The 23,573-nt window shown below is 40.1% G+C and overlaps 1 long non-coding RNA gene across 2 annotated transcripts in view; it reads right to left on the bottom strand.

Annotated features, from left to right (window-relative positions):
• Positions 1-23,573, bottom strand: part of LOC129058657 (uncharacterized) — a 62,126-nt gene that overhangs the window by 19,449 nt on the left and 19,104 nt on the right. The window contains exons 2-4 of one of the 2 annotated variants that reach the window (XR_008523927.1): positions 12,698-12,821; positions 9,259-9,357; positions 5,288-7,416 (exon numbers count right to left, since the gene is read on the bottom strand). This is a non-coding gene — a long non-coding RNA (uncharacterized LOC129058657). Of the gene's footprint in view, positions 1-5,287; positions 7,417-9,258; positions 9,358-12,697; positions 12,822-23,573 lie in introns of those variants that run through there. The other variant, XR_008523928.2, reaches the window with a different exon arrangement.

Here is a 23,573-nt window from a genome sequence, read left to right as displayed (position 1 = left end):
CCAAAACAGAATTTTTAAATATTGTGACATACTTTAAATGTTCACAGTTAATACATTAATTCTCTTAACCCAAAATTATGAAGGTACACTGATTGTATACACAATCTTATTTGCTAAAATTATCTTACCATTTTTGGAGACAGAGCCCACCCCCACCTGCCCTGCAAGATCCCCAACTCTGCTTCCTTGAGGTAACTTTCTCTGCATTCTCCAATAGGGCTGAATTGCCTGCAGGGGCTCACAAGATGGCCCTTGGTACTTAACACGACAGCTACTGCTTGTGGTGGGCCTACTGCTTTATATGTAGGTGTTACACACAAAAATATTACATAACATGTACAAATGTAACATATGATTCTCACAACAAATAACATATTACTATCCTTATTTTACAGTTGAGGAAACTAGGCCCAGAAGTTTTAAGTGCCTTGCCCTAGACCACTAAATAAGGAAAAAGTAAAGGAGCTGGGACTTGAGCCCAGCTATGCAGGGGCTGGAGCCCTACTGTCCATACCTGACCATCTTCTACAGATCCAGGCTTAATATCCATTATACTCTTCCTGTGAGTTCCTGAACTTCTGGTTGTGTGACCATTTCGGTTGGATGGAACTGGCCTTTGGCATTTTTACAGAAATAAAAGAAGGGAGGTTTTCCTCAATAAATGGAGGATATAAAATAAGATTATAGGAGTAATTTTTTCTCAGGCTTTTCATTTTAAAAAATTTCAGAGATACAGAACGCTGAAAGAGGAACACTTATATCATACATCTAGATTTAATAACTGTTAACATTTTGCCACATTTACTGTACTCAGTAGACTACACATTTTTCAGAATTATTTGAGAATAAGTTGCAGACATCAGTACACTTCACCCCTAAACACTTAAACATGTATCTCCTAAAAACAAGGATATTCTCCTACAGAATGGTAATACCTAAGAAAGGGCAATACTTACATACTTTAGTAATACTAAATACTTTAATAATACTACTTATTATTAAATACTACTGATAATAATAATACTAATAAATAATAATAATAAAGTAATACTTAAGAAAATTAATAATTCCTAGTTTATAATATCCAGTTTAAATTCAAATATCCTTGATTGTCTCTAAAATGACTTTTTGAAAAGAAGCAGGATCCCATCAGAGATTGACACTTTACCAATCTGTATAAGGACACCAGTCATAGTAGATTAGGGTCCACCCTACCTCATTACAACCTCATCTTAACTAATAACATTTGCAATGACTCTATTTCCAAAGAAGCTCACACTCTGAGCTACTGGGGGTTAGGACTTAAACATGAATTTTGAGGAGGGACATAATTCAGCCCATAGCAACTGCAAGAGATTGATATTGTTATGTCTCTTTAGCCTCTTTTAATTGACAACATCCTCACCACTTTTGTTTTATGTTTTTATGACATTGACTTTTTAAACAGTACAGGGCTATTTTCTTGTAAATAGTCCACATTCTGGATGTGTCTCATTGTTTCCTAGCCTCCTAGCCTGTCAGTGACTGGCTGAGCCCAGGGAAGCAGAGTGGGGAGGAATTATGTGAATTTCATGGTAAATAAAAGTTGTGATGTGTGGAGAGGCAGAATGATGCCTTGGCAAAGAGCAGGGCAAGCATTCAGGAGACCTGGCTTCAAAGCCCAACCACTGCCTACCAGTTGTGTGCCTCCTTGGACTTCCCCACCAACCCACCATGCATAATGGGGGACAGGCTGAGGCGATGTACATGGTTAGCAAATACAACCTTAGGGAAGGGCTCAAAAAAGGATAGAAGCACATGAAAGAACACAACAGTCAACCTGAAGGCAATCCCATTGGCCAAAACCGGAACGAATTGAGAAATAAGTAAACAAGCGAAGTATTGCATTATAATTCATAAAATAAATATCCATGATTCCTTACTGATATAAAAAATAAAAATTCCAAAAATAAATTGGGAAGAAGGGATAGTTAGTTCTTACTTACAGAAGAATTCCAATTAATAAATGTAGATTAAATGGGAAAATATTTTTAAAAGTCACCATTAGGCAAATGCCACAGTAATAATTATTACAGGCAAAAATCTACCAATGGATGCTCAAATTAGTATGAGAAACTTTGAGGAGAAACAAAATAGTTTCAATTGCATAGTCTCAAATATGTCTCAAATATGTCCTTCAAGATATTCACTAATTATGAAGAGAAAAATGGTAATTTTACAGTGAAGAAAGCCAGCAGATACTGCCTTCACCAAATGATCAAGGTTAATTATCACCAGTAATAAGACTTATTAACATCACGTACTCCCTGATCCATAGGCTAAGGTCATATCACTGTTGCATGCCTGCCAAAAATGCATAACCTCAACTCAATAGTGAGAAAACATCAAGCAAACCCCAATTGACAGTTATTCTGCAATATAACTGACTTGCCTTCTTTAAAAGTGGCAAGGCCACAAAAGACAAGGAAAGACTGGAAAGACTGAGGAAATGTCACAGATTGGAGGAGACCAAGGAGACATGGCAACTGAATGCGATGTGAGATCCAATCAGTGAAAGAACTGGTGAAATTCACATTAGGCCTGTTGCTTGATTAATAGTAATTAATAACACTCATAATAACATCACTAATAGCACCCATGTTAATTTCATGGTTTTGATCACCATACTATGGTTATTTAAGATGCTCCTTTAACATTTAGGGAAGCCAAGCAATGCATATGTGAGTACTCACTGTACATTTTTTGCAACTTTTCTGTAAGTCAAAATTTGTTTCAAAAGAAAAAGTTAAAAAAAAAATAGCCGCATGTGTAAGTAAAGTTGAAGGTCTCCTAGCCACTGTGGTCTGAAGGATACAGATGGGAGTCCCCTACCTTCAACATTTTCCTCTCCAGCAGCCTATCAAGACGCCTGAAATCCCACCATTCAAGACACATTACTTTCTTTTTCTTTTTTTTTTCTTTTTCTTTTTTTTTGGAGACAGAGTCTCACTCTGCCTCCCAGACTGGAGTGCAATGGCATGATCTCCGCTCACTGCAAACTCCACCTCCCAGGTTCAAGCAATTCTCCTGCCTCAGCCCCCCAAGTAGCTAGTATTACAGGCACCTGCCACCATACCTGGCTAATTTTTGTATTTTTAGTAGAGACGGGGTTTCATTATGTTGGCTAGGCTGGTCTCGAACTCCTGACCTCAGGTAATCCATTACTTTCAACGAATATTTTGTGTTTCTGAAAGTCCAGAGAGTCACGTAATATATTTATTGAGCACTTTCTATGTTCGGCGACCTGCTAGGTACTAGGGATAGGTAGTGGATAAGGCAGAGAGCACCTCTGCCCCACTAGAGCTTATATTCAGCGTAGCCTCTTAGTACAATGTTAAGATGAGTTGGTTTGCTTCAATTCCTACAGAAGCCATAAACCAGGATCCTAAGAAGAGGTAAATTTGGGTAAGTGAAAGAAGGGAGGCTAAAGCTTAGAGCATACAGCTGCTGAAAGATTCAAGAACTAAGTGTGACACTGAGACAAGTGTCACATCCTACTTAGGATGGGGCACAGGGAGAAATACAGCTTGAGGAGTTGAATACACATGAAAGCGGAATTGAACCTAAAATAATAACAATAGCCAACCCCTGGAAAGCACTGGTTATGTGGCAGGTACTGTTCTCATGATTTTATATGTATGGTAACTCCTTAGACCCTCACGGCAGCCCTGTAGGGCAAGGTACTGTTATTATCCCCTTTTGCAGATAAAGGAGCTGAGGCGCTGAGGGTCGCACAGCTGGTAGGTGCTGGATGGAGTTGGGCCATGGGCCTGGGTAGTTTGTCTCTAGAGACAGTGCACCTCACAACGCATGGACTGCTGCTGTTTCCAGAGCTGAGCGACAACACTTTGGCACAGAGAAGGAAGGAGAATGGCAGAGCCAAGATCAAGCCCTCATATCTAGGTCTAAAGGAGAGAAGAAGAAGAAGGAGAAGGAGAAGAAGAAGAAGCCGAGTCTTGCTTTGTGTGAGTGCTGCTATGTCTTAGGCAGAATACCCAGTGCTTTCCCTGTATTAGTATCTAAAATTCATGCTTCTGAGATACTGTCATTCTCATTTTACAGAGGAGGCTTAGAGAGGTGAAGTATTTTGCCCAAGGTCACATAGTTCTAGTAACAGGTGAAGCCAGGATTTAGCTGATTTATGGAAAGCTTCAGATTTGGTTGCTCTCAGTCTCACCACTGGCCTAGCACTAAGTAAGCATGTGTTTCTCTCCCTCTCTCTCTCTCTCTCTCCCCCTCTCTCCCTCTCTCTCCTCTCCCCCCACCTTCACTCTTCCTCTCCCTCCCCCACTCCTCCTACACACTAAAGTTAATTATTTAATGCCCATAATATATATCTTGAGGATGGCATTTTGCAGCACTGAGCTTTAAACAGTACATGTTTAAATACATTTAATCGAATGAATATTTCAAGGTAATTAATCTCCACAGCGTGAGAGAATGCTCAGGTTTCCCAACACATCAAAATACATCTGAATCAGCTGAGGAAATGATTTGCACACTCTGCAGTGGGTTGAGAAAGAGATTCATTTAAAGACTTTTAGATCTGACTCCCTGGTGTTAACGAGCAGAAAGGCTGCTAAAGAGAAGGATTAAGGCGCCTCCTAGTGGTTATATTTATGCAAGGAGCGAATACGGCTAACAACTATCGGGCAAGAGGACTACTTGTTTGAGTTGGCCGGGGTGGGAGAGTTTTGTTTTGTTTGTTTTTGTTTTTGTTTTTGGAGAGTACTATCCTGCAAATGTGTGCACATACACATATGTACACACATGCATAATTCACATAATTTTTGTGTATCAAATACACATCACCATGGTACATGGCACCTGTGTTATATGCTACTGTTTTATGAGTGTGGGAGTATGGTGGGATAACAGTGGGTGAGAATTTGCATGGGTGCCTATCCACATGATTTTGCCTAGACTCTGTAGGTGTTGAGATGACTATATTTGTTGAAGATTTAGTTTGAGCCCATAGAACTCAATGGATGGAGTTAACTGGCCTGATTTCCAACTCATGACGTTAGTAGTAGTAATAGCTGCCATCAACTGAAGGATTATAGCTGTGGCCATATATATGTGTGGGTTTCATATGCTATATCTATATATTACTATACATAGTTATAGTTATTACTATAATATATAATACAGTAATTATTACTATATTAATATTATAATAACTATATCTAGTAATATACAGATAGCTATATATACATATAAATGGGTATATATAATCCCATGTGATCCTCTTGTCAATCCTGTAAGAGATTAGTGTCATTAACCCACATTACTGATGAGAAAACTGAGGCTCAGAACTTGAGCAACTTTTCCAAAGTCACACAACTTGTCAAAACCAGGTCTGCTGATTCCTGAGTCCATGTTATTAACCTTATACTGCCTTTGCATCACATTTCACACAGCAATGAACTTGTGCTAGCAGTATCAAATCAACTAATATTTATTATTTACCTACTAGAGGCAACCTACTAGTATAAGACACTGTGCTTGGTACTGTTGAGGGAACACACACACATACACACACACACGCAAATTATGATGCCTATCCTCAAAAATGTAATAGTCTTATTGAATAAGATAATAAAGACTTTAAAATAAGTCTTTTTTGAAAAAAAAAAGACTTGACAGCAAAAAAAATATTTAAGGGGACAGAATAACCTTAGAAGATAGGGCATTAGACAACATTTAATTGCCAAATAAATAAGAATTACCATGGGGAAGGTCAATTCAGCAGGTATTTGAGCTGGGTTTTGAAATTTGAGTGAGCTGAAGGGGCAGGTAGTGCTTTCCTGAAAGGAGGCTACTCCAGAGAGCCATGAAACATGGTGAAGTAGCCAGAAAACACTGGGCTGGGGACCCAGAGCCCCAGAGACTCAGTCACAGGCCTGCTGAGGACACTTAGGCAAGGCACTCTTGCCTCTTTACACCTCGGTCTCACCATCTGTACCTTTAGGCAATTGGCCCCACTCAGAACCTCTTTGGCCTAAAATTCTATATTCCCTAAGTCTAGAAATTTGAACTGAGTCATAGTCCATAAAGGACTCCAGAGTGTCAGGAAGTTTTATTAGTGGTGGAGTGGCTGAGCTGTCTTTTCAACCTGCTCACCATCTGGAGGTAAAAGGGCCAATACCTCTCATCCACACTCATAAACATGCTGAAGGGTTCCTTTCATGGTTAATGGCAGCACACCCTCTGGCACATGCGGAAGGATCAAAGATATGCAGTACCATTACCTAGATGGTGGATATGGCATTACATATCAAGATATTTTTCCTAGCGTCATGATTTGGTGCCTTACACACGTCACTGTGTAATAGAAAAAACACGGTATCAATGGGAACCCGACCTGACAAAACAGCCCATTGGTATACTTTCCCATGAATGGTTTGTAGTTCTCCACATGCACATTCTCACTTTATCTCCAGACCTTGGAAAATGTTGCTATCTCTGCTTGGAACAAACATACACACTCATACTCATGCACACACTCCTGTGCACATATACCTTTATTCATGATATTCAGTGGCATTTATTAGGAGGTATGAATCCCAGATGATAGCTCAAGAGCACAAGCAACATACTTTATTTATAGGTTAATACAGAGCAGAGTCCCTATTCTGGTAGGTGGGAAGCGAATTTGGAGCATCTCTCTGTCCTCTTGATTACATCTAGATTCTGGGGCAGAATGAGGGGGAGCTTATGTAATGTCTTTGATGTTTCCTGTCCACACTAGCTGAGAGATCCCCTGAGCTTTCTGTCAGGGAGCTCACTGTGGAGATGTTCCTTGTTCCCAGCTCACAAGCTTTCTTAGTGGCTTCTGTGCCCAGTCCCTGGCACACAAAAAATTACTCTGCCATGCCCTGCCGTGCCACATATGGTGCCTTCTCTACTCCCTCAAACACCCCTCACAGCCACTTCCATCCCACTCTGGGTAATTCTAGCTCTCCTGGGCCTTTATGCAGGAAAAGGGCACATGTGGCTTTAGCTCTTGGGCTCCACAAATCTATTTGGTGCCTCTGTGGTCTTTTCCCCAGGGATACATCTAAAAACTCAAAAGGAGAAGACTCCTCTGCAGGACCAGCAGTAGCTTGACTTTCCTTCCCCACCCCTCCTTTCTCTAGGAATTCTTTCTGAATTTCAGAAGTTGGAAGCTTTCAGATGGCTTCTTCATGCAAGACTTCAGTCCAATCAGGAGAATGCCCTAGGCAGGTTCATAATAAGGAACATACAATAAAATAACTGATCTCTGGCGGTGCCAAGATCATACAAAAGACAAAGAAAGACCCAGAAACAATTGGAGACTGTCAGAGAACAGGGAGAAATGACAATCAAATACAATGTGGTATGTTGAGTAGGATCCTGGAATAACAAAAACCAAAAAAAAAAAAAAAAATACATTAGTAGAGGCCAGGTGCGGTAGCTCATGCCTGTAATCCCAACACTTTGGCAGACCGAGGCGGGTGGATCACCTGAGGTCAGGAGTTTGAGACCAGCCTGGCCAACATGGCAAAACCCCATCTCTACTAAATACACAAAAATTAGCCAGGCATGATAGCACATGCCTGTAGCCCCGGCTACTCAGGAAGCTGAGACAGGAGAATCACTTGAACCTGGAGGCGGAGGTTGCAGTGAGCCAAGATCACACGACTGCACTCCAACCTTGGTTAATGGTATTGTGCCAATGTTAATTTCCCAGTTCTGATCATTGTTCTATGTTTCCACAAGATGTTAACAATTGGGATTGCACAGGTGAAGAATATATAAAAACTCTGTACTATTTTGCAATTTTTCAGTAGCCACATGTTCATTGCTAGTACATAGCAATAAATTGATTTTCGTATGTTCATCTTGTATCCTACAAGTTTGCTAAACTTACTTATTACAGTTTTTATGTAAATTACTTGGGATTTGCTGTATAGACTACCATGTCATTTGCTAACAGGGACAGCTTTATTTCTCCTCTCTAATATGTATGCTTTTTATTTCCTTTTATTGCTTTTTTGCTTGGGTTAAAACGCCTATCACTATGTTGAATAAGAGTGATGAGAGTGGAGATCCTTGCCTCGTTTCTGATCATAGGGGGAAAGCACATATTGTGTCATTATTGTATTTTTCAGTTCTAAAATTTCCATTTGGTTCTTCTTTACGTCTTTTATTTCTTTGCTGATACTTTCTTTTTACTTTTCTAAGACTTAACTTTTGTTTCAAGTATGTTCATTAATGGCTCATTGAAACACTTTTATGATGGCTGTTATAAAATCTTTGTCATATAATTCTAAAATTTCTGGCATCATGGTATTGACATCTATTGACTGTCTTTTTCATTCAATTTTAAATCTTCCTGGTTCTTGATGTGACAAGTGATTTTCAATAGAAACCTGATCGTTTCTATTGAAATGATCTTTATCTTATCTGAACCTTCTGTTTCAGCTGACTTCTTCTGACACACTGCTCCAGCAAGCTGGTAAGGGGTGGAAGGGCATCTCACTATTGCCAGGAGTAGGTTCCCCGCTCATCCTCCATGGGCACTTGACAGGATAGGGGATTCTTTGCTACTGCTAGGTGGGATTAGAAGTTCCACCTTCCCACAAGGCCTCTCTACTAAGACTTCCCTAGCTGGGAGGAGTAGGAGTACCTCATTACTATTCCCCACTTGGCCCCTGCTGATGCCATGCAGGTGGCTGGGAGGGTGGCTTTCTTACTGCTAGGCCTTCTCTATACTACTCCACTGGGATGATGGAGGAGCACCTCATTACTGATAGTTTAGGGAAGAAGTCCAGACTTCCCACATGGTCTCCACTGACACTGTGGAAGGGTGGGTCTCGTTATCACCCAGTGGGGATTAAAGTCCCAACTCTCTACTTGGCCTTCTCTGGCACCACCCCAGTAGGAGAGTTGGGACAGTTCATCACAGCTGGGTGAGGGTGGACATTTAAGCTCATAACTTGGTCTTTGTTGGCATAAGTGGGGTGGAGCAGCATTTTTTTCCTATGGTGCTTGGCTGGAGTACAGAAGTTATTATAGTTATCGTCTAAAAGTTTTCTGCCTTGCTAGGCTGCCTTTTCCTGGTCCGCCGGTTAACGGAAACAGGCTTTTATTTGGGCTACGTTTGTTTGTTTCCATTGGTGATTCTATGTTGCTGACTTCTTCAGCTCCAAGTCTGGGAAATACAGTGCAAAAAAGAAAACCCAGGGAACTCACCATTGTGTCATTATTTGGGTTCTGAAGTCCCTATGTGGTCTTTTATGGTCTTTTATACTTATGGAGAGAAATAGGCAGAAATATGTCTCCTCCATGTTCCTGGAAGTGAAAGTAAAAAACTGATTTTACAAATTTGAAAACATCTTGAATCATTAGGAGTTCTCGAGTCTATGTCCTGAGTCCTTTCTTTCCCTGCCCCCACTAGACTAGAAGGGACTCCTTGTGTATCTGTTTTCACCAATACATCTTGTCCCTGTGGTAATAATTATAGAATAGCACCATAAATAAAAGGAGAGGGGGAGGGGAGTAAGATCACAAACGGTATGTGGAAATATCAGGTGCCAAAAAATTAGGTTAATAGTTTTAAAAGATACCCTCATCTCAAATATATTATCTTTATATCCTTTGCAGCAATATATGAGTTAGATGTTATTATCATTTTACACTGAAAGACTGAGGTTGCTGAAGGTGGCAAACTTCTGTATGTCAAGAAGGCATGAAGAGATGAAACCAGCTAAGTCTGTCCTTTTTATTATGTAAGCAAAGGTTTTCCAGAACCCCTTACCAGCAGACTTCTACTTGCATCTCACTACTACAACAACGATGTCACATGGACATCCCTCACTGCAAGCAAATATGGAAGAGCTGGTGAATGTTTCAAGCAGATGGCAATGAGGAGAAGGTTTAGAATGGCTGTTGGATCCACCTCTCCTCAGTTTTGCCATAATCTGTAACTATTCATAAGGAGCCTCCTTCCTAGTCAGGTTGACCCAAATCTCTGGAGAGCCTACTGCATTTTTCAAAAGCATAGTCAATATGCTTTCATATTTGGAAACTTTAAAAATGAATAATATGTATAAAGAAAATTAAACTTAATATCTACTTGATGTCTGGAAATCTGTGAAAGATGTAGTGTTTAATATATGGGGCAGAATTTTTACATTTAACCAAAGGGGCATGAATTTAAACAGGTTAAAAAGCATTGTATTAAGAAGTGAGCACTGGCCGGGCGCGGTGGCTCACACCTATAATCCCAGCACTTTGGGAGGCCGAGGCGGGCGGATCACCTGAGGTCAGGAGTTCAAGACCAACCTGACCAACATGGTGAAACCTCATCTCTACTAAAAATGCAAAAATTAGCTGGGCGTGGTGGCAGGCGCCTGTAATCCCAGCTACTCGGGAGGCTGAGGTGAGAGAATCGCTTGAACCTGGGAGGCGGAGGTTGCAGTGAGCCGAGATTGTGCCAGTGAACTCCAGCCTGGGCAAGAAGAGAGAAACTCTGTTTAAAAAAAAAAAAAAAAAAGTGAGCACCATGGGCACTATTAAGAGGCACTACCCAATACCCTAAGATTACAGGAACTCCACTGGCCACATACAAAGATAAGCTGACCACCGTCTTTGTCAGCTGCAACTTATCTATTGAAGAAGGCCATGTTCTCTGGACCTGTTGAGTGTCAAGCTGCAAGGTGTCATAAATAGTTTGGTGGCCCTGTTAGTGTTAGCTGTTCTTAAAGTGACAAGGAGATCCACAGGGGTAGGGAGAGAGGAAGACACATGCTGTCAGCCACAGCCAGGGCTAAATGCCTTGCTGGCAGCATTTTCCTTCAGGGTTACCCAGCACACAGAGTAGCCAAGCTCAGGTAATTTTAGGAAAAGATCTTCCACTCCACATGATTGCTAATTGCCTACAAAGCAAAGCACAGTAGAAATAGCAGGCAGATATGAAACTCCAAATGTTGGTGATAACTGTATTTAATCTCTCCTAAAGGAACACTAAAGAGACTTTAACACTTTTGTGGGGGGAACCCCAAAGTGTGAAAAGAGAAACAGCAATTGCTGACAGAGTCACTTTCCACCTGAAGGAACTGTGCCAAAATCAATTTCTAATAGGAGGGAAGGGTAATGAGAGTGCATTGTGGATTACAGTCACATTCTACATCTCTAAAAGCTTCTCTGGACAGACTGTAAATTACATTGACCTTAAAGAAAATGTTCACACTTTGGTTTTTATGAACATTCCACCTGGATAGTGTGACCTGGCTTTAGATAAAATAAGAAATAAACCAAGAAACCAACAGCCATACAGAGTCAGCAGTCAGAACTGGTTTGATTATTGATTCTGACTGTTTTCTTCCTGCCCATATATCTAGAGAGCAAAGAGCATTATTTCCATAAATGATATCCAAACCCAGGTCCAATTTGGAATAGCTATTTGATATCCCAACCTTGCTTTGACAATTGCTAAAGTCAATGTGATATTTGGGGCATTAAAAAAAAACAGACACCGACTCTGGGAAACTTAAGCCTAAAAGGTATGTATCAAAAGTATATTAGCTGGGGAACAAGGCAGAGCCATGATCCTACCACAGGATCTGTTTGCTAAGCACAGCATCATGGGCGCTACAAGCACTATAGGTATCGCTGCCTCTAAATCTTCTCCGCTGGTGCTGTTGCATTTCACTGCCCTGGACATGCTCTCTATGCTACCACTCTGCTGCAAATTATCACCAGCTGACCAGCCTCTCAAGATTCAGTTCTGGCAGGAACATCTATGAGGTGCTACTGCAACAACCTATAAGGCTGTACTGAGACCACATGACCACACTTAAGCACAAAGTGCCAGGGTATGGGGAATTCTCAATACAGGAAGGGTATACTGGGCAGCCAGAACAACAAATCCACTGTAAATGAGTTTAAAAAAATAAAGGGCCACTCCTATATGATATCCAAATTTATAAATATATAATACTATATATGATATTATTTATTATATTCCATATTCATATATATATACACACACACATACATAGATACATTCTAAAAAAAATTAGTGTTTTCTGGAAATCAATCAATATTTATAGACAGGGTTACCATAAGTAGGTTTGGGTCCTGTGAAGACCTTATTTTCAAGTCCTCAGCAGTAGAAGACAGGCTAAAAATCTTCACATGGGAGTTGCACTGGGTCCTTTTCCAGACTTCTGGGCTCCAGTGATTTGTACCAGTTCCCTGCCCTCTACACCTCCACCCCATCTTCTAGTCCACTTTTTTTTTTGACCCTTTTTTTTTAGACATTTACTTCTGACCAAAGTGTTATAGGAGACACAACATAGAAAGAAGGGAAGAGAACTAACTTTTGCAGAATGTTTATTTAATGAGTATTTTAGGAGCCTACTTAGCTTAACATTATCCTTATAGGAGGTAGAGCTGTAACTTTACAACACCCATCTGGGTTTAAGGCCCGGCTCTACCAGATATTGTGACCTTGGCCAAGTTATTTAACCTTTGTAACCACCATATTTCTCATCATAAAATGGGAAGCAAGATAGCAGAATACAAGGCTCCACCTATTGTCCCACTTGCAAGGAAACCAAGTTAACAACTATATACACAAGCAAAGCACCTCCATAAGAACCACAAATCAGGTGAGCACTCATAGTACCTGGTTTTAACTTCCTGTCACTGAAAGAGGCACTGAAGAGGTAGGAAAAACAGTCTTGAAGCTCCGACACCACCCTTCCCTCATCCGCAGCAGTGCAGCATGGTGTGGAGAGTATTTCTGGGTGCTGGGGAGAGGGAGAGCACAGCAAGTGTGAGGCATTGATGAACTCAGGGCTGTCTGTTAGACCAGAAAGAAAAACCAGACCAAACTCAGCTTATATCCACCTACAGAGGAAGCATTTGGACCAGCCCTAGCCAGAGGGGAATCACTAATCCCCAGAGATCAATTGCCAAGATGGGCTAAAGGGCTCTGGGTCTCTAAGTAAATTTGAAAGGCTGTCTAGGCCATAAGGACTGAACTCTTAGGTGAGTGGTAGTGCTGAACTGGGTGGACTGGGGGGCATGTGACTACTGAGGCACCAGCAGGGGTAGCTAAGAAAGTGCTGGCATCACCCCTCCCCTAACCCCACGCTGCACAACTCATGGCTCCAAAAGAGAGCCCTTCCTTTCACTTGAGGAGAGGAGAGCGAAGAGTGGAGGGGACTGTGTCTTGTATCTTTGATACCACAGCAGAATAGGGCACTGGTCAGAGTCATGAGGCCCCTGTTCCAAGCCCTAGTTCCTAAATGACATTTTCAGAAACACCCTGGGGCAGAAAGGAATCTGCTGCCTTGAAGGGAAGAACCCAGTCCTGGCAGCATTGATCACATGCTAACTGAAGAGCCTTTGGGTCCTGAATAACCAGCAGTGATGCCCAGGTACTATGTTGTGGGCCTTGGGTGAGCCTCTGAAACTTGCTGGCTTCAGGTACCAGCTTGACCACAAGGGAGTACAGCACCAGGTGGGCTCTTGGGGTCGCCGATTCAAAGACTTGACTCTTGGATGGCATTTCTGGACCCACCCTGGGCCAGAAGGGAGCCCATTGCTCTGAAGGGTGGGTCCCAGGAAAGACAGCATTCACCACAAGCTGACTGAAGAGCCCTTGGGTCTTAAGGGAACATCACTGGCAGTCTGGTAGAACTCCCCATGACCTGTAATGGTGGTAGCTAGAGGATGAAGCTTTTCTGCCTTTGTAAAGAGGAGGGAAGAGTGGGAAGGACTGCCGTCCTGTGGCTTGATGGCCAGCTCAGCCACAATACAATAGAATACCAGGTAGACTTCTAAGGATTTTGACTCTAGTCTCTGACCCCAGATGGCACCTCTGCACCCATCTGGGGCCTGGAGGGATTCACCAACCTGGACACAAGCCTGGCTGGCTTTGCTACCTGCTGATTGTAAAGCCACAAGGCCTTGAGCAAACATAGGCAATAGCCAGGGAGTGGTTCAGCAGGCCTTGGGCGAGACCCAGTACTGTGCTGGCTTCAGGTCTGACCCAGCGAGTCATAGTGGTGGTAGCTGCAGGGTTGTATGTGCCACTCCACACCCAGATTTAGGTGGCTCAGAACTGAAAAAGAGAGACACTGTTTGCTTGGGAAAAAGTAAGGCAAGAGAACAAGAATCTCTGCCTGGTAATACAGAGAATTCTCCCAGATCTTGTCCAAGACCATCAAGGTGGTACCTCTATGAGTCTTCAAGAACCATAGAGTTACTGAGCATGGGGTGCCCCCTAAAGCAGATACAGCTTAGATCTCAACACCCAAGTCCTTTCGAATATCTGAAAAATCTTCTCAACAAGTACAGGTACAAAGAAGCCCAGACAGTTAAAACTAAAATAAATACCTAACTCCTCAATGCCTAGACATCTACACGTATAAAGATAATCCAGGAAAACATGACCTCACCAAATGAACTAAATAAGGCACCAGGGAGCAATCCTGGAGAAACATAAATATGTTACCTTTTAGACAGAAAATTCAAAATAGCTGTGTTGAGGAAACTCAAATTCAAGATAACACAGAGATGGAAGTCAGAATTCTACCAGCTAGATTTCACAAAGAGATTGAAATAAAAAGAATCAAGCAGAAATTCTGGAGCGGAAAAATGCAATTGGCACACTGAACAATGCATCAGAGTTCTTTAATAGCAGAATGAATCAAGCAGAAGAAAAAAATTAGTGAACTTAAAGACAAACTATTTGAAAATACACCATCAGAGGAGACCAAAAAAAGAATAAAAAACAATGAAACATGCCTACAGGCCCTAATAAATAGCCTCAAAAGGGCAAATCTAAGAGTTATTTGTCTTAAAGAGAAGGTAGAGAAAGAGATAGGGGTAGAAAGTTTATTCAAAGGGATAACAACAGAAAACTTCCCAAACCTAGAGAAAGATATTAATATCCAAGTACAAGAAGGTTGTAGAACATCAAGCAGATTTAACCCAAAGAAGACTACCTCAAGTTGTTTAATAATCAAACTCCCAAGGATCAAGGATAAAGAAAGGATCTTAAAAGCAGCAAGAGAAAAGAAACAAATATCATAAAATGGAGCTCCCATACATCTGGCAGCAGACCTCTCAGTGGAAACCTTACAGGCCAGGAGACAGTGGCATGACATATTTAAAGGGCTGAAGGAAAATAACTTTTGCCCTAGAATAATATATCTTATGAAAAACTTTTCAGACATGAAGGAGAAATGAAGACTTTCTCGGACAAAAAAGGCTGAAGGATTTCATCAACACCAGATCTGTCCTATAAGAAATGCTAAAGGGAGTACTTCAGAAAGAAGAGGATGTTAATGAGCAATAAGTAATTACCTGAAGGTACAAAACTCACTGGTAACAGTAAGTACATAGAAAAACACAGAATATTATAACACTGTAACTGGGGTGTATAAACTACTCTTATCCTAAGTAGAAAGACTAAATGATGAACCAATCAAAAATAACAACTACAACAACTTTTCAAGACAATGACAGTACAATAAGATATAAATAGGAACAACAGAAAGTTAAAAAGTGGAGGGATAAAGTTAAGGCATATAATTTTTATTAGTTTTTTGTGCTTGTTTATTTATGACAAATAGTGTTAAGTTGGTATCAGCTGAAAATAATGGGTCATAAGATAGTAGTTGCAAGTCTCATTGTAACCTCAAATCAAGAAACATACACCAAATACACAAAAAATAAAAAGCAAGGAAGTAAATTATATTATCAGGGAAAATCACTAAAGGAAGACAAGAAGGAAAAAAAAGAAGACCACAAAACAACTGGAAAACAAATTACAAAATAGCAAGAGTAAGTCCTTACTCAACAATAATAAATGTAAATGGACTATACTCTCCAATCAAAAGACATAAAGTGGCTGAATGGATGAAAAAACAAGAACCACTTATCTGTTGCCTACAAGAAACACAATTCACCTATAAATATATACATAGACTGAAAATGAAAGGATGGAAAAAGATATTCCATGCTAATGAAAACCAAAGAACAGAAGAGCAGAAGTAAATAGAGCAGTATCTATATTTATATCACACAAAATAGATTTCAAGACAAAAAGTGTAAGAAGAGACAAAGAAGATCACTGTATAATGACAAAGAGGCCAATTCAGCAAAAGAATATAACAATATACATGTACCCAACACTGTAGCATCCAGATATATAAAGCAAATATTATTAGAGCTAAAGAGAGATATAGGACCCAATACAATAATAATGTGGAGACATGAACATCCCACTTTCAGCACTGGACAAACTTCCAGGCAGAAAAGCAATAAAGAAACATCAGTCTTAATATGCACTATACACCACATGGATCTAATAGATATTTACAGAAAATTAGACCCAAGAGCTGCAGAATGCACACTCTTTTTCTCAGCACATGGATCATTCTCAAGGATATACCATATGTTTGGTCACAAAACAAGTCTTAAAACATTCAAGAAACAAATGAAACAATATCAAGCATCTTCTCTGACCACAATAGAATAAACCTAGAAATCAATAGCTAGAGGAATTTATGAAACTATACAAATATATGGTAATTAAATACTATGCTCCTGAATAACCAGTGGGTCAATGAAGGAATTAAGGAAATTGAAAAATGTGTTGAAATAAATTATAATGGAAACACAACATATCAAAACCTACGGAATACAGAAAAAGGAGTCCTAAGATGGAAGTTTATAAGTGTCTATACCAAAAAAGAGGAAAAACATCAAATAAACAATCTAATGATGCATCTTAAAAAACTATAAAAGCAAGAGCAAACCAGACCCAAAATTAGTAGAAGAAAAGAAATAATAATAATTTCAGCAGTTTCAGGTTACAAAATCAATGTGCAAAAATTACTAGCCTTTGGGAGATGTGGGGGAGATGGCAGATAGGAAACAGGGCTAATGTGCAATTCCCACATAGACAGACAGAACAGTATGTGGAGACTCACACTGTAATCTTTTGCTCCAAGAATCACTGCAGAAACATACCAGGAAAACCAAAAGAATTCATAGATCCTTTGAAAGAACTGTGACATCACTGCAAATTCCATGAAACAGGCAAAAAACTGTGAGTTTTCAAAGTGTGAGTGGGGCAAACCTGCCTCCAAACATACATCTCCACTGGGGAATCTGAAAATACAGATCCCAGGAGAATGATTTAACCTTACCTAGAAATGAAATTGATTTAGGGAGTCGCACAAAATATAAAAATAGAAGTAGCAGCAGGAAGTGCCTTGAAGGCACTCCCACCAGCTTGAGCCCAGGGAAGCCTTCCCCAAGTATAACTCACATGGGCCCTTAGGGAAGGCAGCCAGTGGTATTAAGGAGAGGTCACAGTGCAAAGGAAGCTCCCAACTGAAACTGGTAGTGGTTTCAACTGGGCACAAATTTTCTCAAGTGGAGTCTGGGGGATGAGTGGGAGCTGCTGCAGGTACAAGTGTAGGAGCACAGGAGTTGGCAACAGGATGAGCAGATGGGGAGGGGCAAGGTCCAAAGGCTGTGCCTTCTTTCTCTGTGGGGTAGTTCACAGCCTGGGGCAAGGTCTGAGTGAGGCACCATGGGAGCAACACTAGCTCTGCCAACTGCATGGAAGCTGAGGGAGGCCTTTTGTTACCAGCCATCCCCCACTTCCCTGGCAAACTATATGACACAGCAGAGATGACCAAGAGCCCCTCTGGAACACAACCCCATTAGCCTGAGAAACACCCCCACATCCCCTACAGGGGACACAACAAGCCCCACCCAAGAAGAGTCTGAGCCCAGACACACCTAATTCTGCCCCCACCTAAGGGTATTTCCCCACCTACCCTGGTAGCCAAACACAAAATATAGAAACTCTTGGGAACTTTAGGGCTCTGCCCACCACCTGAAAAACCAAACACTTACCCTGGCCATCTTAGAGCAAGCTTAGGGAACCCTACTGCTACCACAGCTGGCACTCTCTTGAAAGTACCACCTCCTGGCTGGAGGCCAGCCAATTCAGGCCATTACAGCAACTCATGACAGAATAACCATGAATCCAGGAAGGAGAATACAACACCTAATTCCACTGCCTGCAACATCCTGGCTAACCAGAGGTCCTGAGTGTGTCCACATGACAACTTCACTGCTAGCATAACCAGCATTCAAAAAATCCAGCACACTAAACATATCTATAGCCACAGAGTCCACTTCAGTTTTCTGCCACCTCTACCAGAGCAGGTACTTGTATCCACAGCTGGGAGACCTGAAGACAGATCAATCACATCACAGGACTCTTTGCAGACATCCACCAGCACCAGCCCAAAGCCTGGTAACCCTTCTGGGTGGCTAGACCAAGAAGAGCAATAACAATCATCACTGCAGTCCAGATCTCAGGAAGCCCCATCCCTAGGGGAATAGGAAAAGCACCACATCAAGGGATCACTCTGTGGGACAAGAGAATCTGAACAGCAGGCCTTGAGTTTCAGACCTCTCCACTGAAATAGTCTACCCAAATGAGAAGGAACCAGAAAAGTAATTCTGGTAATATGACAAAATAGAGTTCTATGACTTCCCCAAAAGGTCACCCTAGCTCCCCAGCAATGGATCCAAACCAAGAAGAAATCTCTGAATTACCAGATAAAGAATTCAGAAGGTTGATTATTAAGCTACTCAAGGAGATAGCACAGAAAAGTGAAAGCCAACTTAAAGAGATTTTTAACAAATACAGGGTATGGATGAAAACTTCTCCAGATAAATAGATATCATAAAGAAAAAATATTCACAACTTCCGGAAATGAAAGACACACTTAGGGAAATACAAAATGCACTGGAAAGTGTCAACAGTAGAGTAGAACAAGTAGAAGAAAGAACTTTAGAGCTCGAGGACCAGGATTTTGAATTAACCCAATCAGACAAAGACACAGAAAGAAGAATTTTAAAAAATGAACAAAGTTTCCAAGAAATTTGGGATTACATTAAACAGCCAAACCTAAAAGTGATCGGCATTCCTGAGGAAAAAGAGAAATCTAAAAGTTTGGAAAACTTATTGGAGGGAATAATTGAGGAAAAATTCCCTGGCCTTGCTAGAGATATAGAAATTCAAATACAATAAGCTGAAAGAACACCTGGGAAATTCATCGGAAAAAGATCATCACCTAGGCACATAGTCATCAGGTTATCTAAAGTCAAGATGAAGGAAAGAATCTTAAGAGTTGTGAGACAAAAGCATCAGATAACCTATAGAGGAAAACCAGTAAGATTAACAGCAGACTTCTCAGCAGAAACCTTACAAGCCAGAAGGGATTGAAGTCCCAGTTTTAGCCTCCTGAAACAAAATAATTGTCAGCCAAGAGTTTTGAATCCAGCAAAACTAAGCTTCATAAATGAAGGAGAGATAAAGTCTTTTTCAGACAAAGGCTGAGAGAATTCACCACTACTAAGCCAGCACTATAAGAAATGCTAAAAGGAGTTTGAAATCTTAAAACAAAACCTTGAAATACACCAAAATAGAACCTCCTTAAAGCATAACTCTCACAGGGCCTATAAAACAATAATAGGTAAAAAACCAGGGTTTTTTAAGGCAACAACTAACATGATGAATAGAACAGTACCTCACATCTCAATACTAATATTGAATGTAAGTGGCCTAAATGCTTCACTTAATAGATGAAGAATGGCAGAATGGTAGAATGGATAAAAATTCACTAAGTATCCGCCGCCTTCAAGAGACTCACCTAACTCATAAGGACTCATATAAACTTCAGGTAAAGGGGTGGGAAAAGATATTCCACACAAATGGAAACCAAAAGCAAGCAGGAGTAACTATTCCTATATCAGAGAAAAGAGACTTTAAAGCAACAATGGTTATAAAAGAGACAAAGAAGGACATTATATAATGATAAAAGGACTAGTCCAACAGGAAAATATCACAATCCCAAATACATAAGCATCCAACACTGGAGCTCCCAAATTTATAAAACAATTACTACTAGACCTAAGAAATGAGATAGACAGCAACACAATAACAGTGGAGGACTTCAATAATCCACTGACAGCACTAGACAGGTCATCAAGAGAGAAAGTCAACAAAGAAACAATGGACTTAACCTATACCCTAGAACAAACGGACTTAAAAGATATTTACAGAACATTCTACCTAATAACTGCAGGATATGCATTCTTTTCCTCAGCACATAGAACATTCTCCAAGATAGGCCATGTGATAGATAGATCACAAAACAAGTCTCAATAAATTTAAGAAAATCAAAATTATATCAAGTATTCTGTCAGACCACAGTGGAATAAAATTGGATATTAACTTCAAAAGCAACGCTCAAAACTATACAAATACATGGAAATTAAATAATCTGCTCTTGAATAATCTTTGGTTCAACAATGAAATCAAGATGGAAATCAATAAGTTATTTGAGCTGAATGATAAATAGTGACATAAGTTATTAAAACCTCTGGAATACAGTAAAAGCAGTGTTAACAGGAAAAGTTCACAGCATTAAATGCCTACATCAAAAAGTCTGAAAGAGCACAAATAGACACTCCAAGGTCACACCTCAAGGAACTAGAGAAACAAGAACAACCCAAACCCAAACCCAGCAGAAGAAAAGAAATAACAAAGACCAGAGCAGGACTAAATGAAATTGACAAAAAAAAAATACAAAAGATAAATGAAACAAAAAGCTGGTTCTTTGAAAAGATAAGCAAAATTGATAGACCGTTAGTGAGACTAATGAAGAAAAGAAGAGAGAAGATCCAAACTCAATTAGAAATGAAATGGGAGATATTACAACTGATACCACAGAAATACAAAAGATTATTCAAGTCTACTATGAACATCTTTACTCACACAAACTAGAAAATCTAGAGGAGATGAATAAATTCCTGGAAATATACAGCTATCCTAGATTAAATCAGGAAGAAATAGAAACTCTAAACAGACCAATAACAAGTAAACAAATTGGAAGAGTAATAAAAAAAAAGTTGCCAACAAAAAAAGTCCAGGACCAGATGGATTCACAGCTGAATTTTGTCAGACATTCAAAGAAGAATTGATACCAATCTTACTGAAACTATTCCAAAAGATAAAGAAAGAGGAAATTCTCCCTAAGTCATTCTGTGAAGCCAGTATCATGCTAGTTCCAAAACCAGGAAAGGACATAATAGGAAAACTACAGCCCAATATCCCAGATGAGCATAGATGCAAAAATCCTCAACGAGATACTAGCCAACCAAATCCAACAGCATATCAAAAAAATAACATACCATGATCAAGTGGATTTCATACCAGAGAATCAGGGATGGCTTAACATACACAAGTCAATAAATGTGATACATCACATAAACAGAATTAAAAACAAAAATCTTATGATCATCTCAACAGATGCAGAAAAAGCATTTGACAAAATCCAGCATCCCTTGTGATTAAAACTCACAGCAAAATTGGCATAGAAGGGTTATACCTGAAGATAATAAAAGCCATCTATGAGAAACCCACAGCCAACATTATACTGAATAGGGAAAAGTTGAAATCTTCCCGCTGAGAACTGGAACAAGATAAGGATGCCCACTTTCACCACTACTTCTTCTTCTCCTTTTTGCTTAAAAATTAACTTTAAGTTCCAGGGTACATGTGCACAACGTGCAGGCTTGACACATGGGTATACATGTGCCATGTTGGTCTGCTGCAGCCATCAACTTATCATTTACCTTAGGTATTTCTCCTAATGCTATCCCTCCCCCAGCCCCCCACCCCATGACAGGCCCCAGTGTGTGATGTTCCCCTTCCTGTGTCCAGGTGATCTCATTATTCAATTCCCACCTATGACTGAGAACATGCGGTGTTTGATTTTCTGTCCTTGTGACAGTTTGGGGAGAATGATGGTTTCCAGCTTCATCTATGTCCCTGCAAAGGACATGAACTCATCCTTTTTTATGGCTGCATAGTGTTCCATGGTGTATATGTGCCACATTTTCTTAATCCAGTCTATCATTGATGGACATTTGGGTTGGTTCCAAGTCTTTGCTATTGTGAATAGTGCCACAGTAAACATACGTATGCATGTGTCTTTATAGTAGCATGATTTATAATCCTTTGGGTATATACCCAGTAATGGGATTGCTGAGTCAAATGGTAATTCTAGTTCTAGATCCTTGAGGAAACACCACACTGTCTTTCACAATGGTTGAACTAGTTTACAGTCCCACCAACAGTGTAAAAGCATTCCTATTTCTCCACATCCTCTCCAGCATCTGTTGTTTCCTGACTTTTTAATGATTGCCATTTTAACTGGTGTGAGATGGTATCTCATTGTGGTTTTGATTTGCATTGCTCTAATGACCAGTGATGACGAGCATTTTTTCATGTGTTTGTTAGATGCACAGATGTCTTCTTTTGAGAAGTGTCTGTTCATATCCTTTGCCCACTTTTTGACGGGGTTGTTTTCTTCTTGTAAATTTGTTTGAGTTCTTTGCAGATTCTGGATATTAGCCTTTTGTCAGATGGGTAGGTTGTAAAAATTTTCTCCCATTCTATAGGTTGCCTGTTCACTCTGAGGGTACTTTCTTTTGCCGTGCAGAAGCTGTTTAGTTTAATCAGATTCCATTTGCCTATTTTGGCTTTTGTTGCCATTGCTTTTGGTGTTTTAGTCATGAAGTCCTTGCCCAAGCCTATGTCCTGAATGGTATTGCCTAGGTTTTCTTCTAGGGTTTTTATGGTTTTAGGTCTATCATTTAAGTCTTTAATCCATCTTGAATTAATTTTTGTATAAGGTGTAAGGAAGGGACACAGTTTCAGCTTTCTGCATATGGCTAGCCAGTTTTCCCAGTACCATTTATTAAATAGGGAATCCTTTCTCCATTTCTTGTTTTTGTCAGGTTTGTCAAAGATCAGATGGTTGTAGATGTGTGGTGTTATTTCTGAGGCCTCTGTTCTGTTCCATTGGTCTATATCTCTGTTTTTGTACCAGTACTACGCTGTTTTGGTTACTGTAGCCTTGTAGTATAGTTTGAAGTCAGGTAGCATGATGCCTCCAGCTTTGTTCTTTTTGCTTAGGATTATCTTGGCTATACGGTCTCTTTTTTGGTTCCATATGAAATTTAAAGTAGTTTTTTCCAGTTCTGTGAAGAAAGACATTGGTAGCTTGATGGGGATGGCATTGAATCTATAAATTACTTTGGGCAATATGGCCATTTTCACAATATTGATTCTTCCTTTCCATGAGCATGGAATATTCTTTCATTTGCTTGTGTCCTCTTTTATTTCCTTGAGCAGTAGTTTGTAATTCTCCTTGAAGAGGTCCTTCATATCCCTTGTAAGTTGGATTCCTAGGTATTTTATTCTCTTTGAAGCAATTGTGAATGGGAGTTCACTCACGATTTGGCTCTCTGTTTGTCTGTTAATGGTGTATAGGAATGCTTGTGATTTTTGCACATTGATTTTGTATCCTGAGACTTTGCTGAAGTTGCTTATCAACTTAAGGAGATTTTGGACTGAGACGATGGGGTTTTCTAATAGGCAATCATGTCAT

Source organism: Pongo abelii, chromosome 2 (assembly GCF_028885655.2).
Source record: "Pongo abelii isolate AG06213 chromosome 2, NHGRI_mPonAbe1-v2.0_pri, whole genome shotgun sequence".
Lineage (NCBI taxonomy): Eukaryota > Metazoa > Chordata > Mammalia > Primates > Hominidae > Pongo > Pongo abelii.
The sequence above is the reverse complement of the archived record's forward strand: the minus strand, read 5'-3'. Positions and strand labels throughout refer to the sequence as shown.